The sequence below is a fragment of the Epinephelus fuscoguttatus genome, linkage group LG7 (assembly GCF_011397635.1).
Source record: "Epinephelus fuscoguttatus linkage group LG7, E.fuscoguttatus.final_Chr_v1".
NCBI classification, from domain to species: domain Eukaryota; kingdom Metazoa; phylum Chordata; class Actinopteri; order Perciformes; family Serranidae; genus Epinephelus; species Epinephelus fuscoguttatus.
In genome coordinates, this window is record NC_064758.1 from 41,711,583 (window position 1) to 41,718,132 (window position 6,550).

Genomic DNA, 6,550 nt, shown 5'->3' on the forward strand with positions numbered 1-6,550 from the left:
GATTTCGGGTGTATTGTACCCCTACAGTAAAAGTCTATGTTTGATTGATGCAGCAGCAGCCAGATGCTCGTACGGGACAGTTAAGTGCTTGTCGTTTAAAACCCGAAACTTTGGCAAGTAGTTGCATGTAGCAATTAAATGATCGGTTGATGAATCAGTTATTGAATCAGGCTCGTCGTCGGGGGATCAAAGGTCTGTGGTCGACCATTAAATGGGATCAAGCACAGCGAGTTACTGACTGACTTACATCACTGACTGTATTTACATGGTGAATACATTTATTGCTATCACTAAAAAACATTTGAACTTGTCATGTGATTCATCTGCGATGAAGTTTTGACTGTGTAAAGACATAATGTAAAGATGTAAACTGAACTGCAGCCTGACCAGGGGCCTGTATCACAAAGCGAGATCAACCTATCCTGGTTTACCCAGACCTATCCGGGGTTGACTAACCCTAACAATGGCAATCAGGATAATCGGGATCACGACGCTGGATATCAACTCAGAAACTCAACCCAGGATTGCTTTATCATGAGCCGTGAACGTGCACGCAGCGGACCAATCACAATCATGAGAGAAGCGCAGCATCACTGAGCATCATTGAGCGTCCTCACAGAGTGCTGTATGTGAGGGGAAAAAAAAGTATTTCTCATGTGAGGATCAGAGATTAATTCTACTAAAATATGAGGAGAAAAGCAACATTAGAGAAAAGGCCAACACCGTGGCAGCTGCAGGAGGAGGAAACATGCGTGGCAACGCATAACGGGATGAATAATGTTTAGCTTTAGTTTAGATTAGTTTATTTGCACATAATGTTAAAAACAGACAGTATAACATTTACAAGATTAAAAAAAGAAAAGTGCAGAAGAGGTTAGAAGCCACTAAAAGCTTATCAAAGAAATTCATCAGTGAAATCACATAACAGAGAAGAAAAAAAAACGAGTAAGGAAAGAAGAAATAGAGGAGGAGAGAGGGAAAAATCAAGACAACAAAAGGGAGCAAATAAAATGATGTGTAGGTTAAATGACTCATCACTGGTTCAAGTAGCTACAGTACCTGTACCTGTACATCTGACACTGATCACACCCTTGAATCCCATGAAATCAATGCTGCCAGATGAACTGCGTGTATTACAATTATCGTCTAACATCATTGCGTCTGATAAACTGGTCTTCTCTGTCATAACGTTATATATGCTACAATAAAGCTTAAAGCTGACGCCACAATTAAATCATATCAACACCAAACTGATAGTCTGAATAAAATCATCCTGATATTGAGCTGTGTTAGAAATTAACAGCTGTGCAGAAATATACCTAGTGTCCCTCTTTAAAAAACAAAAAGGAAAATCTCTCAAACACCATGAAGTGTAGACATGATAGGCTACTTTCCACACTTCCAGCAGCAAAGCTGTCAGTTAGGCCCATTATCTTTAACAGGGATCATTTCCTCCAACAAAACAAAATGGTGGCACTAATTAATGGTGCTATTAAGTGTCCGCTAATGATCAGTTTCTTTCTTATGAAGGGGTGGGATGAAAGTTCGACTTCTTTCCACTCTTTTTTGAACAATCTTTTCATTGTCTGTTGTTGTTGCTTTCTTTTCTTTTTAATGTTCAAAATAAACTTTCAAATCAAAATCAATCAAATGAATTAAACTTCCTGTCATGACTGGGCTGCATTTCTGTCAGCGGAGTCATTTTTTTCCGAACAGCTGATTGGCCAGTGGGTGGTGCTTTTTATAGGATCAGATTCAACCCTGAACTTACCCTGCTCCGGAGCAGGATAGCCGTTCAGAGTAAGTTACCATGGTGATCTACCCCGATAAGAACTGAACCGGCTTCGTGAGACTGAAAACCTGGGGTTAACCCTGAAGTTACCTCGCTAAGACATTAATCCTGCTTCGTGATACAGGCCCCAGCTTAAGCCCCTTTTCCACGAAAAACTTTTGGTATAGTACCTTTAGTACCAAAAATAACCCCCACACAGCTAGACCCTGGATCAGTTTGGTGTTTGCACTGCAGACAGTACTCCGTTCAGCTTTTGCTGTATTTCATCTTTGGGATAGAGATGGAAGTCTGCACCTTGTTTATCGTCCACAGAACGAGGCTGCACGCCGACATTTTCAGAACAAATTAGAACAGGCTGCAGTGAGAGTCTCTCTCCATGGGATATTTAAAAATAGCAGCTTTGTGCATTTAGTCCTTCTCAGGCAAGCTCAGGGGTTTAGTGTTGCTGTAGCCCACAGTGAGAATTAGAATATGCAGTTCACATAATCTGGTTGAAATTAATGTATTTTTTTTAATGCTTGAAGATCCACTCATTACTGAAAGTGTATGTCATCCAAAACTGTCGTATTAAAATTTAAGGTGTGCTGATGGATTCACGTCATCAACTCATGCATTGAGTAACATTACAAGTTAACATTCCACCTTAAAAGTTGCCAGCAGTCGGCCCAGTGAATGAAGTTATTTTCTCTCAGACTCCAGCTGCTGTGAGAGGCAGCAAAACATCCTTTCATTTTATAGTTACAGTTTACTAATAAAACTCTCCACAGTATGAACAGTGGTTACATGAGCCTCAAAACCAGACACAACTCAGCCCTGAGCAGAGTGACCGTCCTCTACTGACCAATCAGACTGCAGTGTTCACAGCTCCACCTTTTAGTACCAGATCTGTGTGCTAGGTACCCCAACAGAGGGGGGACCAAACATGGGGACGCTAAGGAACGCTTCTGTTGGTACCATCCACAACTTTTCACAGTGGAAACAGAAAAAATGTGTACCAAACTGAACTGAACCGAACTGGACTGCTTGGTGGGAACGACCTCACCAAAAATCAGGGGCTCGAAAAAGAAAATGACAAGCCAGGAAACAGGCAACATGAAAATGAAATGGAGGCAGTGGTGAAATTTCTGTCCCAGCCCTGTCTCCAGTGTCAGTTTCACTCTGATGGCGCCAAGACATCCTTTAGCATCTGTGTGAGACCAACGGACATTCTTCTGTCTCTCCTGATTGAACTGGTCGTAGTTCTGCAGTGAGACCATTCAAATTGCCCTGTTGGCATTTGTTAGAGCTAAGGCTGTTCTCATGAACTGTGCAGATGTTTTCCTACGAAAAGTAATGCATGCAAATTCGCACATATCCCACGTGTTATGTGTATAGCTTTGCACAGAAGGGAGTAAACAAGAAACCAGTCCTGAGTGGCTTTGTAGGGAGGCAGGTTGGGATGGTGGACGGGTCACAAAAATGCAGACTTCCCGCTGGAGACGTACGGTACATCCTCACCATGCTTCTTTTCCTGAACCTATTCACAGTAACTTTACTTACCTAAACCAAAAATTACTTAGCTGTACGTTAAGAACATATTTATTAGATATCATACAAAGCGTTCTATGAGGGTATGTTGGATGCTGGTGTTGCAGTAGGTGTGAATGTGGTGCCCAGTTTGGAAACTTTTGGCTACCATGATTCCTAATTGCTGACCTGCAAAGTCCAGAAAGTCAGTCAGAAACAATTTTGATTATGGATTCAAAATTTAAATGACTCTTGCCGAACTTTCTTTGGTTTCTGTTTTTGCTTTGCTTTGGTTTGTATCGCTGTGAACTGAATTCCTTTGACTTTGGACTGTTGTAAAACACAGGAACATCTCTGATTGCAGCAGTTCGACCACTGTGCTGCTGTTCCTTCGCAGACAGTGTCAATGGAAGAACGTGGATGAACTTAAATAGATGCATATTTCCTATAAACGGCAGAAACACCTCCTCCTGAGTTGAGCAAAAACCATCAGAGTGAAATCATCTGTCACTTACCTTTTTTATGGCACAGGAGAAAAGAGCCAACACATTGACATGTGGTGCTTTCAAGTGCTGGTTCAGAGAATCTGAAATCATGACAGCACGCCACAGAGCAGTTTGAAGATGCACCATGAACAAATATGAGCACGATGAAGAGTGGATGGGATTGTGACAGCTCACTGAATCAAATACACCGTGTTGTTGCAACACTTTATTAATGTGTGTTTCATATCTCGCTGCAACAATCAGCCTCAGCAAATAATTCAGACACAGATCCTGAGACTTGGACGCAGCGACTGTCGGCTCAGTGAGTCTGAAGGAAAAACTGTTGCTTTAAAGTCAGATCGTGTTTTCAAACCCATCCTTCAACTAAATGACCTCTTAAGATGAATATTGTATGTGGTGCGTTTGTCTGTCTGCCAAGGACATGCCCCCCACCCCCCTCCTCCTTCTACCGCAATATAATGACCCCCTGCACACACACACACACACACACACACACACACACACACACACACACACACACTTACTTTCCTCCCCACGCCCAGCTCCAGGGGAGACGGCTGCGGCGTCTCAGAGCCTCCTGCTCGACTAACCAGGAACTACTCCCACTTAGCACCGCTGTCCCAGGACCCCTGTATGTGTATGTGTATGTGTATGTGTATGTGTGTGTGTGTGTGTCTATCAGCTGTATCTTTATGTCATTGTTTATATCTGCTCAGTATGGTAAGTATATTGAGGTGTGTATATTTGTACGCCTGGAGACAATACGAGTTTAGAGTTGAGTCTCAGCCTCCTGCTTTAAGCTTGTTTTTATAATCTCTGTGCTCCTGATCTATCAGCATGTATCACAGTGTCTTATTGTTTACAGCATAAACAGTACTATGAATTTACAGTACGTTTCATACTTATATCTCTTATATATCTTATTTTTTAACCCTTTATTTAATTGATTTCTTTTAAAATCATGGTCATATAGGTTTAGAGTGTCTTCTAGAGCGTCTTGTCTTTTACTGCTTAGTTTTATCTTTATTTTTACTTGTACATACTTTGATTGTATTATTCTTATTCCAATTTAGCTTTCTTTTAGCTCTTAATTTATAAGACATTATAGGTGAGAGGGAATTAACAGAATGAATGTAACAGAATTTTGATTCTCTGTATGTCCTGCACATATAGCAATTGACAATAAAAACATTTTGAACTTTTGAAAGCTTTGAAGAAGAGTGAATGAGCAACAAAACAAGAAATGACCCCAAAACAAACAAATAAATGGCCTGAAAAAAGTGCTTAAAAAAAATCACAGTTCCATATTCATCCATGATTTTAAATATGTAACAATAATAATAATAATAATATTAAATGATTTTTTTCCCTAGTTTTTTTTTTTTATAATTTTCTAAATCTATAATGTTTTTGATATTTGTAGGACATTCCTGAGCAAGCTGCTCATTGCCTTTTTTCCCCATATTTTTTAAAGAAATTGCATGAATTTGCTCAAAGGTTCAAAGGGTTAAATACCTGGAAAAGACATGTTAAAGCAGCACAAGAAAAGTGATGTCGCTCCAAGTTTCAAAGGGTTAGAAAAGCATGTCGCTTTTTTATTGTCGCATGAAGACAGACAATAAAACTTAAAAAATTGCAGCTGAATTTTAAAAAGGTAAAAAATAAAGTGGGGCAGTGTTGCAGCAGTAGATTAATTTGTGTATAACAATATGAAGTAAAAGATAAGCCTTGAGGATGTAATGATCTGATGACTGCAGTGAAACTCAACTGTTGACATTTAAAGGAATAGTTCAGCGTTTGGGGAATTTGCTTTTTCGTTTTCTTTCCATCACTGAAATGAAAAGATTGATACCGTTCCTGTAACAAAGGTGGTTTTAGAGGGGCCTGCATGGGAGCACAGTGTGGATGGATAAACTTTAGTCTGTCAAGAGGTGGTTTCAGCATGAAATTCCACCTGCATTAATTGCTGTGTTACATATGAATGTATGCCAATCCATCCAATAGTTATAGAGATATTTCCCTCCAAATATTGACCAACCTTGCCATCCATAATGCAAAAGTAGCAGCCTAATTAAAATATACATTTTTGGTATAAACAATACTATACTATATAATATCAAAAACGATATTGTAATCTGAGGCATCGAGGAAATAATGACCTCAGCAGAGGAAGCACCACATCCCCTGGCATCCACACGTTCCTCCACCTCCACCTCATCTGTTATAGTCTTATACCGGGATACCAAGGAGTTCATTATCACTTAATGTCCGTCTATGTGTAGATGTTTCTATAACAAAACAAGGAGGAATGTGTGTGTGTGTGTGTGTGTGTGAGAGAGAGAGAGAGAGAGAGCGAGAGACAGTGTCGTGGCACCACACCTTTGCCACAAAGGAAATTTGGCAGCAACTCCAGACTTTGTGGCGAGAAAGAAAAGAGAGACAGAGAGAGAAAGAAGGAGGGAGAACATGGCAAGAGGGACATTTTTCCTCGCAACTCCTGATAATACACACACACACACACACACACACACAGACCAACACGCACACACAGCATCGCACACAAACACAAACAAAACACGCACCCACATTCTGGACAAGAAGCCAAGACACAATGGCATCGTAATGGGCGTGTTTACTGGTGTGTGTGCGTGTGTGTGTGTGTGTGTGTGTGTGTGTGTGTGTGTGTGTGTTTATGTGTGGGAGAGGTCATGTTCACACACCGTTCTATTTTCGAACGCGCTGAAGG